General features: G+C 40.1%; 1 long non-coding RNA gene across 1 annotated transcript in view; it reads right to left on the reverse strand.

The window, feature by feature from the left end:
- Positions 1-13,452, reverse strand: part of LOC125111930 (uncharacterized) — a 42,858-nt gene that overhangs the window by 15,838 nt on the left and 13,568 nt on the right. Inside the window, exon 2 of the long non-coding RNA XR_007130970.1 lies at positions 5,098-5,234. This is a non-coding gene — a long non-coding RNA (uncharacterized LOC125111930). The remainder of the gene's footprint in view (positions 1-5,097; positions 5,235-13,452) is intronic.

The raw sequence follows: 13,452 nt of genomic DNA on the forward strand, positions 1-13,452 counted from the left end.
TGAGGAGGACTTCCTGGGCAAAGGAACAACGTGTACAAAATATGGAATCAAGGGAAATCGCAGCATTTTCAAGTATTTTAAGTAGTTTGGACATGATAAGTGTATTTGACAGGGAGTGGTAAAATAAAAAAATGAAGAAACAGAGGCCAATTCACAGAGACTTTTCGAACCAAATTGTTTCAACTTTTGGTCTTGAATCATTGCTAGAATCAATTTAGTGAGTCATGACCTTTTTAAAATGGAAAACATCAGAGTGTTTTTGCATTTAGTAAATTTAAATATTTTTTCATGAAAGGGGTAGAAAGGTTGGTCCCTGTGTGTGTTTACCAGCTCATTGTATAAAATGTATTTATTATAAAGTGGTGGCTCTCCTCTGGGGGATTCCCCATTGAAAATGCTGGCTCTCTACCTTGAAGACACCCACTGCAGTCACATGACGCACAGCTGCCAATCAGCTTATGTGGTGCCTCACTCTGTATCTACCTAGCTAGCTATTTAGTGTATGAAAGTAGTAATCACTATACTCCCTAGGGTATTTTACATTTTAAAGATAAGTTTCTGCCCCTGATTCTGACTTATAACTCAGGGCATATCTTTTGGTTGCCCACAGATGAACAGCTCACCAACAATAATATCATTTTCTTTTCATAATTACAACCAATCTGTAGATTAGCACAGGAAATTATTTAGACAGTGTTTTATTTAGGCACTTTAATAATTTTTAAATCATCATGCCTCAGAATTAGACGTTTTTAAATAGCCAAAGATCATCAGATACTTGAAGAAAGCCTCCAAGACAAAAGACAAAGGCCAATATCAACAGCAAAAAAAAAAAAAAAACAAACCAAAGAAGAACAGAGACAATCCTGAGAACAGAATGCATTCCATAAACTGAAATTAATATACTTAGGAAAGAGAAAAGAAGCTATTAAACAAAGAACAAATTTAACTCCATACTGGATCTCTAATGCTTGTGATCTGTTGCATATGTTTAGTCATGTTGGTGCTGCATCTTTTGCTAAAGAATATTGCCTATAGTCTAAAATATACAGGATAATGCATTTTCAAGGTTCTGACCTTTAAAGGCATAATACTCTTCCCTTCAGATAGAAAGTTGCAAAACAGAGAATAACATTTGTCTTATTGGAGGTTTATAGGAACATTGTGACCAGACCTCTGTGGACTGCTGCAAGAACAAAGGATTCTGGCACCAAGAAGTTTGCAACAGGAATCCCCATTGTGGCTTGGCAGTTAGCAAACTCCACTAGCATCCGTAAGGACATGGGTTTGATCCCTTGCCTTGCTCAGTGGGTTAAGGATCCAGCATTGCTATGAGCTGTGGTGTAGGTCACAGACTCAGCTTGGGTCCTGAGTTGCTGTGGCTGTGTCTGTGGCTGGTGGCTACAGTTCCAATTGGACCTCCTAGCCTGGGAACCTCCATACGCCACAGGTGTGGCCCCCAAAAAGACAAATTAAAAAAAAAAGAAGTTTGCAACAACAAGCCATACTCCCTCCCTTTTTAGTATGAAAAAAAAGCCTGATTTCTAACTTGGGTAAGATGTTCTTTGGGCCATTAGTCCACCATCTTCTTGGTCTGCTGGCTTTTGCAATAACATCACTATTCCTTGCCCCAACACCTCCTCTCTCAATGTATTGGTCTGTCATGCAGTGAGCATTACCAACCTGGACTTGGCAACATTATCAAACAATTTTAAAAATGGAACCATTAGAGAAGGAAAAAGAGATGTTGCAAATAAAAAAGATGATTGGGGAAAAATTACTCAGAAGATGTCTTGAAAGATAAAGTTGAAAAATATCCCCAAACCAGATAAACAATGCTGAAACTGCTACACATGTGTAAGTGGAATTGAACAATTAAAGAAATGAGAGGCAGATGGTGGGAGCCAGGTCTCTCTCTGTTGGAGTGGGAGGTTACAAACAAGGGAAGGAGGCTAGAATAATCCATGTGGTACTGGAGTAGAGTTGGAGACATCAGTATGAACTAATGTTTAGGGTTCAATATGCATATATATTTCCTTGATCTGTTGGCTGAGAGGACCACCTAGAAGCAATGACATTTCAGTAGAACAAGCACATCTCACAACCAGATATCTGTTTCTAGTACAGAGATGAAAAAAGAATTCTTCAATTAAAAAAATTTATGCTCCTCATAGAAATGGCTGATTCTAGCACTGGTGCAGGTAATGTACAAGATGAAACTGGGACATCTTATGGTGCTTGTGTCCTTTAAAAAGGGCATGAAATAGTTATGTCAAAAGGACAGTAGTCAACTGAAAGAGATCTCAATGACCAAATCTGAAATAATTTAAGTAACAAAATAAAGTAATATTGGAGTTCCCATCCTGCCTCAGCAGAAATGAATCTACATAGTATCCATGAGGAGACAGTTTCTATCCCTGTCCTTAATCAGGAGGTTGCTGTGGCTACAGTTTAGACTGGCAGCTGCAGCTCCAATTTGACCCCTAGGCTGGGAACCTCCATATGACATGGGAGCAGCCCTAAAAAGACAAAAAACAAAGCAAAATAAAACAAAAAACAAAATGAAGTAATATTGGATTATAATCCAAATTAGTAAATGAATGAGTACATTCTATCATAGATATTATAGATGAGATAGATGGATAGACAGACAGATAGGAGACAAACCTCTCATGCAAAATTCCAGATTAATTTATGTGCATATTCCACTCTTAGGTAGGTGAAGGAGCATAACTAACCCTTAAGTTTCTTCCAGAGTATATAACATGAAAGGGAGTAAATTTTGTGTGTAAAAGTCATGCAAAAAACCCAAAAAAACAAAACCAAACCCTCTGTCCTTCCTATCTTGTCCTCTCTGGGTTTCCAGAACCCTTAATCTGACAAACACTACCTCGGGCAGAAGTGATTAAAGTTAATATAAAGAGTGATAAGTCATGTCTCTTCCAAGAATTCATAACTCCAGTCAAATCATAAGAATAACATCATATGATATTAGTTGAGGGACATTCTACAAAATACTTGAGCAGTACTCCTTAAGTCTGTCAAGAACATCAAAACAAAATAAGGAAAGTCTGAGAAGCTTTTCTCAGCCTGAGATGAGCCTGAGGCGTCGTGACTGAAAATAATGTGTCCTGGTTGGGATCCTGAAACAGAAAAGTAATATTAGGTAAAAACTGAAGGAAATGTGGGAGTTCCCGTCCTGGCTCAGGGGTTAACGAACACAATTAGTATCTGTGAAGATGTGGGTTGGACCCCTGGCCTTGCTCAGTGGGTTAAGGATCTGCCGTTGCCATGAGCTGTGGTGTAGGTCGCAGACGCAGCTAGGATCCCTCGTTGCTTGTGGCTGTGGCACAGGCCGGCAGCTGTAGCTCCAATTTGACCCCTATCTTGGGAACCTCCATATGCCATGGGTGCAGCCCTAAAAAGACAAAATCCAAAAAAAAAGTTTTTAAAGCTAAGGAACTATGAATAAAGTATGAAATGTACTTAATACTATTGACCAATATTGGTTAATTAACTTCAATAAATACACCATACTAATGTGAGACATCACTGACAGGGCAAACCAAGCATGGAGTATTTGTAAATTCACAGTACTGTCTTCAAAACTTTTATGGAAATCTAAAACCACCTTAAAGTTAAAAGTTTATGTTTAAAAAATCCTTAAATGTAACATAAAAAGGGAGGAAAACATTCAAAGAAAATATTTAATGTTATTTTAAAAATTAAACACACTGAATTAAACAAAAGGGAAGATCCATTATTGGGTTTCTTACCCAATGCCAAGATGTAATTCAAAATTTTCAGTGTAAAAAAATATAGGGTCTCTATTTTAGAATTCATATGAAAATTCTGCAGTATATTCAGATTTAATGATATTATTGGGAAGTAATATACATGTTTGAGTATTTGAAAAATCTAGCATTCTGTAGAGAAAGCACTGTAACTGAAAGCCTAGGAAAATATGACAACCAAACCCTCTGAGTTCATTTTGATGAGGTGCATTAGACCAGAGATGAGGCTCAGGCTTGGATTCTGGTTTGTGTGATCTCAGCTAACACTCTAGAAACTTACAGGCCTTAGGTTTCTCCATCTAAATAGTAAGTAAAATTATCCTCAACAATCCGTAATGTCCCTTGACTTCCGACTGCCCATCATTCCATCAAGTGTAGTGGGAGAACCAAGAAACACTTTGTCCTAGGGTACAAAGGATTTAGGTTAGAAAGTGGAAAATAGTCTATCAACAGTAAGAGTTGAGTTGCTTGAAGGGGACAATTTTTCAATGTCTTTAGTAATAATCTAGACATTTTATGACTTTTTATCTAAATTTTGTTTAATGTTTTTCATGGTCGCACCCACGGCATATGCATGTTCCCAGGCCAGAGATTGAATCCAAGCCACAGCTCTGGCAACACCAGATCCTTTAACCCACTGTACTAAGTTGGGGATGGAACCTTCGCCTTCCCAGCGATCAGAGCCACTGAAGTCAGATTCTTAACTCACTGTGCCATAACGGGAACTCTCATGGATCCAATCTTCTCTGTTTTTTATCAGAAACAGAGAAGATTGGCTGACTGCACATACTGTTTTGCCCCTAAAAGTCCCAAAACAAAATATATAGCAGAATTTTAGAACGCTTCCAGAGAATACCCCCAAACCGTCACATCCCAAGCAGCATTTGGCATTAGTCTAAAAATATGGACCATTTTTATAGTGCCTGTGTTCTTCAGTGTAAAGATTCATGTAATATGGAGTCTGACCCCATTCCAATGTTTGACCCCCTGATGGCTCTCAGGCGCCACCACTCCCCTTTTCCTCTGCCTCCACCTCTTCTCCCCCACTCCCACCCCACCCCTTGGCCAGCTGATAAGGAAGTCCAGCTGCTCCCCTCTCTGACACCAGCGGGAAGTTCAAACCCACAATCTCTGGGACACAAGGAGAAATCCTCACCTCCAGCTACCCCCTAATATGTAAAAAGCCAAGCTGGTCTCTGAAGCCTATTTTGGACATGTTTGGGAGCCTGCTCTGCAACACACACACACACACCCCCGACACTCCCCCCCACCCCACCCCCGACCCCCCTGCCGAAAGCCTCACCATGTGTGATAAAGTTTTTCAAACCCTTTCGGTGTTTGTGTGGTATCATCAGCCTTGACATCCAAACAAATTAGGGGTGGGATTCCTTCGTGCCTCCACTGGATGACCACAAGAGGAGGGGACATCTTTTTGTTTTCCTGAAACAAAGAAAAACTCATTTTCTAGGTGATTCCCACTTAAAATGTCTATGCCACTTGACAAATCATTCTAACAGGATGGCACCTGGAGGTAAAATACGAAAGTAAGTCATGTCTTTAGAAAGAGGAGAAACAGCTGTTTTAAGCACCCAGTTAGGTTTGGGCACAGGTTTATTTAGAAAAAGCGAGAGCCAGACGGCAAGTCCATTTCTATCTGTTAATATACAAACACTAGAAGGTCCGTCAAGGCTTAAGGGCAGCCTCTTAATGATGTAGGCTAGATTCACCGAAACCCATCATTCTTTTCTTTTTTCGGCTGCGCTGGAGGCATGTGGAAGTTCCTGGGCCAGATATCGAACCTGTGTCACAGTAGTCACCCCCAGCTGATGCAATGACAAAGCTGGATCTTTAACCCGCTGTGTCACAAGAGAACTCGTAGCCCATCAGGCTTGAATGAAAACAGTTCCAAGGGTCTGATCAGTTGACAGAAACTCTGACAAAGAAAGGATTAGCTTAGGCTTTGACCCTCAGGATTTTTAAAATAGAAAAGAGCACAGCTGCATTTTAGATCATCGGAGAGTGTACATTATTTAGCAAGTCCTTTTTATAACCGTTTGCACTACAGGTGCAATAAGAGAATGTTAATTTTATCTGCCAGGGCATGTCCATTTTGTATACGCATGCGTGTCATCTGATTCTTTCTTAAAAGCCTCTCTTGAAAGCTTCAGTTAAGATGTTTCTTTTGCAGCAAAACTGGGGCAAAATACTTTATTCTAGTCTGTCCTGAGTGGGGTACTTGGGTACGGAAAGCTGAGAATTTTCTCATTAATATTTCTAAGCTCTTGTAATACTTCCATTTTCAGTTGGATTAAAAATAAAAGACATCATAATAGCCCCAACAAAGTATTTTTATCAGGGTAAGAGTAGTAAGTGACTGAGGTGGCTCCATTGGGATTATCGCATTACATTCATGGAAAACCACCAACGCAACCCAGGCGACATTCAAGTTTGCCGGTAAAAGTAATACACAGTTGTCTTGGGCTGAGGTCAGACTAATCTGGATAAGAAAGAAAAATGCTCTAAAAAAATAAAAGAAAGAATGAAAAGAAAGACAATATTCCCCTTGTTGGCTTGTTTCTCAAATCAGGGCCCATCCAACATGCACACCCCACTGCTTCCTGCTGGCATAGTGGAAATCAATCTGCTCTTTGTAGATATCAAGGAATTGTGGAGGCATGAAAAAGGGAAATGCTGAATAGATCTAATGTAGCTGGAGACAAAGAATTTATGTGATTTGGAAGGAAAGAGCAAGAGGAAAACTAGTCAGGATCTGGGGTGACCAGTCTCCCATTGGAGGGGGTGGGGCACTTTGGGGTCACACAAGAATCCACCCAGCAGCTCAGAGGTCACTCCTGTTTCTACTATAGGTAATGGTTTTAAGTCGCCAACCAAATGTAAATAACTGATTTCCCTTGGGACTAAATTTATGAGGGACTGTCACAAAACACCTGAAATGCAATGGTTCTTAAATGTTCCACTCCTGCCCCCCCTTTTTTTCTTTTTATGGCCACACCTGTGGCAAATGGAAGTTCCTGAGCCAGGCGTCCAAAGGGAGCTGCAGCTGCCAACCTAAGCCACAGCCATGCAACACCAGATCCAAGTCACATCTGTGACCTGCACGGCAGCTTTCAACAATGCCAGATCTTTAACCCACTGACTGAGGCCAGGGATCAAACCTGCATCCTCACAGATACAATGTCAGGTTCTTAATCCACTGAGCCACAATGGGAACTCCTTAAACGTTCCATTTTTAATTAGCCTTTGTATGTGTAAGTGGGTATCATTTACTCATCCTACCCACAGTTGTGGGAACATATTTTTCCTTCACCTTTTAGGAAACACAAGCTCTGTATAGATCAATGTTAAGGTGTGCATCTATTTTAGGTCTGAGATACAAAATTGTTTTAATGATGACTGAAACTTGAGCCAGTTTTGACTATTTAAAGTTTTCATTCCATACTAGAGACCAAAACTGAGAGGATTTTTTTTTTCTTTGTAAGTGAACGACTGAAGCATTATTTTGCTGAAGCAATAAACCTCAACTGTAAATCATGCCATGCAGTAAGTAGGTCACCGAAAACTAAAATGATATCAGATATAGTCTAGGATTTCAGTTCAGCAAGATTATCTTTTTGTAATTGCTGTTTTAAAAAAACTCTATTTTTACTAAAAGCTTAGGGGAAAGTTAGAGTTTTTAAAGCTATGTTGTAAGCAGAAACTTCTTCTCATGCCAAGTATTTATAAAAACCCATGTGTTCACCTTCTTGCTTTAATCAAGTTGTAGGCTGAATAGAATTTCATTGCCATTCAAGGTTGTGGACCTCGTGGTACCAACGGGGCCACTGTTAACATGGATTTTCAATCAGACACTGATCTTGCCTTTCCTAGACCAACTGTGTATACGATGGAGGAAGCAAAAAATAAATGAGGGAAAATTCTCTATAGGATTCCAGCCAAAGAAGGAAAGACAGAATTAGAATAGGACCACATTGCAACCTTAATGAATGAGTGGCCCTAACCATTAAGCCTTCAGGGCTGCAAACATTTCAGAAAGAGAAGCCACCCTTCAGTATGTGACCCCTGAAGGAAATGCAGCACACTTTCTATGAAGTCTTCTTGGCTCACCCACCCACCCCCACCAAAGAAATTGAACCTGAACCTGAACAAGCCTTTAAATGTAACACGATATTTATCAGAAATATAAGGAAGAGAGGGAAATTGTATAGGACACCATGAAGGTGCAATTAGCAAAATCCATCTATGGAACACTCTACAGGATAAACAATCCAGTTTCTTCAGCAAATATATCAGAAGGAATGAAAGGGAGAGAGAGAAAGAGAGGGGGAGGAAACCTAATATAGATTAAGGGACCGCTAAGATTAAGAGACCCATTTCAAGATATGCTCTTATTTGCATCCTGATTCATTCAAACCAACCAAAAAAGAATGTGACATGTACAGGACTATTGATAATCGACTACATATTTGTTTATAGTTAAGAGACGATTATTATTTCTTTTAGAGGTAATAACAGTATACTGTTTATAAGAGAGAATCCTTATCTTGTAGAGACACAAGCTGAAACATTTACCTACTTTTAAAAAAAATCAAATTTTGGAGTTCCCGTCGTGGCTCAGAAGTAACGAACCCGACTAGGATCCATGAGGATACAGGTTCAATCCCTGGCCTGGCTCAGTGGGTTAAGGATCTGGCGTTGCCGTGAGCTGTGGTGTAGGTCGCAGTTGTGGCTCAGATCCCACACTGCTGTGGCTGTGGTGTAGGCTGGCAGCTGTAGCTCTAATTCGACCCCTAGCTTGGGAACCTCTATATGCCATGGATGTGACCCTAAAAAGACCCAAAAAAAGTTATAAAAAAATCAAGTTTTATTTGGGAGTTCCCATCGTGGCTCAGTGGTTAACGAATCTGACTAGGAACCATGAGGTTGCGGGTTCGATCGCTGGCCTTGCTCAGTGGGTCAAGCTGTGGTGTAGGTCGTAGATTCAGCTCAGATCCTGAGTTGCAGTGGCTGTGGTGTAGGCCGGCAGCTACAGCTCCGATTAGACCCCTAGCTCGGAAACTTCCATATGCTCTAGGTGTGGCCCTAGAAAAGACCAAAAAAAAAAAGAAAAAAGAAAAATCAAGTTTTATTTGACCACATATTTGGGGGATTACTTCCAGGAATTTTCCCTGATTATTCCTCTCCACCCTCCCCCAACCCCTGAGCTTCCCTCCATCACAGCACAGTGATTCCTCGTACACATCTCCATCTTTGCACCTACATCCTGCATAATAATCTCTTCAAGCAAGTATCTTTGCCACTAGACTGAGCATCATAATTAATCACATCATGATTGACCCAGTATCCCCAATGCCTGGCACGTGGTGAGTCAACAAATGAGTGAATGCGGGAATGATTCATTTCACTTTCAGCTATGCATGCATCCAGCAGCCATGGAAGGTTTTTCTTCCTTTTTTCCACTTTATGGAGGTGTAAATGGCAAACAAAATTGTGATATAGTTAATGTGTACAATGTGATGATTTGACGTAGCCACTGGGTCTTGAACTCTCCAGTGCAGGTACTAAAGGGTCTCAGACTTACAGGCAACAGAACCACCACATCAAAAAACCTCACTGTTTTAGCCAAAGAGGCAATGATGGATGATAATAATAGTGAACTTTTATGGCCCAATTCCTACATGCCAGGCACTGTTCTGAGCATTTTACAAATTTTAAATCACATTTCACAACAACGTATGATAAGATCTATTACAATCACCCTCTTGCAGAGATGACAAACCCCAGGCACAGAAATGGGGGCAAATGCCCAAGATCTCATCTTTTAAGGGGCAGACCAGGGAGTCAGGCTGGAAGTCTGGCTCCAGAATATCTTTGCTTGACCACACTCAACACCATCCCTAAGATGATGACCAGATTCCTGCCAACCTAAGGCCATGGACTTCACAGAAAACAGAAACTCTTAGCCATGGTGGTTCCAAGCACCCAAGTCATAAGTTATTACTTCATCCCAACCAGAGAACACGCAGAAAGAAATGCAACCTTCAGAAGAGAAATAATTAGCATGTCGTGATCAGAGTAATTTGACCTTCTTCAGGTACTTAGTGGAGTCAATCAAGTTGCTTCAGCTTGAGTCCAGAGAGTTTGCCCAGCTAGTCAAAGTGCGTCCTTGCGTAGGATGAGGTCAGAAGCAGCACTGGCCCCATCCGGGAGACATCCATCATCTGGCTGGGATCAAAAACAGATTCCCAATTTAGCTCTTTCCTTTCCACCTCTTGTCCCCATGGGGTATGCGTCCTTGTTTGGAATAATATCACAGTTAATCAAGGTTACAAAAACACTGAACATTCCTCCCTTGCTGGAGGAATCTGGGGTTGGTCAAAATCATTGTCGAACAAAATATCCAAGATAGAGTGGGATAGAATTTACTTGACCCCCCCCCTTTTTTTTTTCCCAAGGAAGAAAGAGTCTAACTGACTCCAGGATTCTTGGCTCGGCCATTACTCAAGCCACAAATACTCCAGTTATCCAATGAGTCAGCGGCCTTCACCACACTTTAAATAAAGGCCTTCTATCATGATATTTTACACATGTGTTTTACTCCCAATTGTGTACCCTATAAATGCTAAGCTGTTGAAATTTCTTTCCTCATTTCTTTCTTCAGAGATCTGCCCCAACAGTAATTTCAGGACAACTATGGCCTATTTTCTACTAAGGCCCAAACAATACACATTCCACTTCATTCAACGGTGATTTCCAGTAGCCAATCTTAGCATTTCTCCTTTTCTTTCCTTCTTTTCTCTTTTTTGCATTTATTTATTGTGGTAAAATATACATACACAATGTGTGCCATTTTAGCCATTTTTAACTGAGTAGTTCAGTGGCTCTAATAGATTCACTTTGTTCGGCAACCACCACATACCATCCTTCTCCAGAACTTTTATCATCTCCCCAAACTGAAACTCTGTACCCATTATACACCAACTCGCCATCCCCTCTACCTAATCCCTAGCGGTCACCATTCTACCTTCTGTCTCTATGAATTTTTCCTTTGCTTTTCTGATAGTTTCAATAAACATGATAATCATTATAAGGGTAATGGGTTACTAAAGCAAGAATGCCTGTATCTTTTTATACTTAATTTTCTATTTTAAAACGTTCAGTTGTTAAATTTGTAAATGCCATTGGTTTTGATTCTGTTTCAGTCCACTTGCCCAAAAGACTGCCTGAGGTGCATTTTTATGGTTCTTAATCAAATATTGGACAGGAAAGGAAAAGGGGCTCTCTTTCAAAATAAAAGTGTGCCAGAGAAATAAGCTGCACTATTGGTTTATTAAATGTGGGGTTTTTCTTTTTCTTTTTTTTTTTTTGTATTTTTCGGGCCGCACCCGTGGCATATGAAGGTTCCCAGGCTAGGGGTTGAATCAGAGCTATAGCTGCTGGCCTGTGCCACAGCCACAGCAATGCCATATCCGAGCCACATCTGCCACCTACACCACAGCTCACGGCAATGCCAGATCCTTAACCCATTGAGCAAGGCCAGGGATGGAACCCGCAACCTCATGGTTCCTAGTCAGATTCGTTTCTGCTAAGCCACAACGAGAACTCCTTTTTTCATTTTTTTTAATTTAAGCATAGTTGATTTACAAGGTTGTGTCGATTTCTTTTTACAGCAAAGTGACCCCGTCAAACATATACATACCTTCCTTTTCTTACATTATCTTCCATCATGGTCTATCCTAAGAGACTGGATACAGTTCCATACACTATACAGTACCATCTAATTGCTTATGTAATAGTTTGTATCTACTAAGCCTAAATTCCCTGTTCATCTCACTCCCTCCCCCTTGGCAACCACAAGTCTGTTGTTCTCTGCCTATGAGTCTGTTTCTGTTTTGTAGATAGGTACATTTGTGCCACATTTTTAGATCCCACACAGAAGTAACATCCTATACCAATGGTTTTTAATGATGTGTCTTTGGAAGGCATCTCTCTTCTTGAATACAGCCATGGGTGATTAACAATTTTCTAAGTTTGAGGCAGTTGATTGATTTCCCGTTAAAAAGCTCTACTCACTTATCAAGTTTTAAAATAAGTAACGCTTCCCCTCTCTCACATGTCTTTGAACAATACATCAGAAGACATGCAAAAGGGAAGAATCAGGGAGAATTAAGTCAGTCAGACATGAGCAACCAGTCATGCAACTTCTCAGCCCCTGAGGGCAAATGGTGAAGCAGGAATAATGATTGTTCTGTGTTAAGGGCCAAGGGAATGGAAGGCAGCACCTGGTTTCTAAGGAATAGGGCAGGTGCCAAGTCCAGTAGCAGGTGAAGAGGTGGCCCAGTTAACATGTATGACTTTGGGCCTGAGGAGCAAATTCTTGAGGAAAGAGTGATTTTTTTTTTTTTGTTCTCTTACAAATTGGAAGGAAAAAGAGACTTTGAATAGTATCGATTGAAAATTCCTCGTTTGTAATAAAGTAGAAATAAAAAGGGGGCAGGGGCTAGTGAGGAATGCGGATGTCATTCTTCAATGCGTTTTCAAGGGTCTAATTAATTTTTAAAAATTGTTGAAATGTAGTTGATTTATAATTCTGTTATTTTCAGGTGTGGAGCAAAGGGATTCAATTATACACATACATATAAACCTATTCCTTTTAAGATTCTTTTCCATTATAGGTTATTACAAGATCTTGAGTAGAGTTCCCTGTGCTATACAATAGGTCCTTGTGGTTATCTATTTTATATATTGTAGTGTGTCTATTGTAAAACCAATCTCCTAATTTATGCCTATTCCCCACCTCTTTCCCCTTTGGTAACCATAACTTTGTTTTCTGTGTCTGTGGGTCTATTTCTGTTTTGCAAATGACTTTTTTTAGATTCCACATATAAGCAGTACCATTTAATATTTATCATTCTCTGTCTGACTCACTTCACTCAGTGTGAGAGTCTCTAGGCCCATCCACGTTGACGCAAATGACATTATTTCATTCTTTTTAATAACCAAGTAATACTTTATGTGTATACAAACCACATTCAAGGGTCTAATATAATAAAATGCCTTTTATTATCATTAGTGTCTTGTTTTAGAAGTCTCTTGCCTTCAAATATTGGAGTGACACTACATGTACTTTAAAGAACTTGAAACAACTTTTCTAAGTGTTGTCTTTTATTAAACACATGTAATGCATTAATTATCATTGATATGCAGTGTGTGTGGGTATGAGCATAGAGAGAGACTTAAAAAGTGAATGGAAAAAATACCACTGCTTTTGGGTATTACTCGCCTGATAGGCAAAATATGAAGAAAGATGACTTTGAGTGAAACCCTCCTTAGGATAAAAGGCCAAACATTGATCATTCAATAGTCCCCCAACCCCTTCAATTTAGCCCTGAGAACATTCCTGGTGGGGTAATTACAGGGAACATTCTATGAGAACAGTCTCTGCTCACCATTCGCCTTACTAATTATCCTTCCAGGGAGCAGAGTTTTGCCCGGAGGTTCTTCTATCCAGACCCTCAATCACTTTCCTCTGAGGAAAGCATTCATCTTTTCCTCCCATCCCAGGCTTAAAACTGTTTTGAATTGTTTTGCTAGAGGCTCTTGACAAGTCTAAAAACAATCATATATTTGGTGTGACTTT

This window comes from Phacochoerus africanus, chromosome 1, assembly GCF_016906955.1.
Source record: "Phacochoerus africanus isolate WHEZ1 chromosome 1, ROS_Pafr_v1, whole genome shotgun sequence".
In the NCBI taxonomy this organism is placed as follows: domain Eukaryota; kingdom Metazoa; phylum Chordata; class Mammalia; order Artiodactyla; family Suidae; genus Phacochoerus; species Phacochoerus africanus.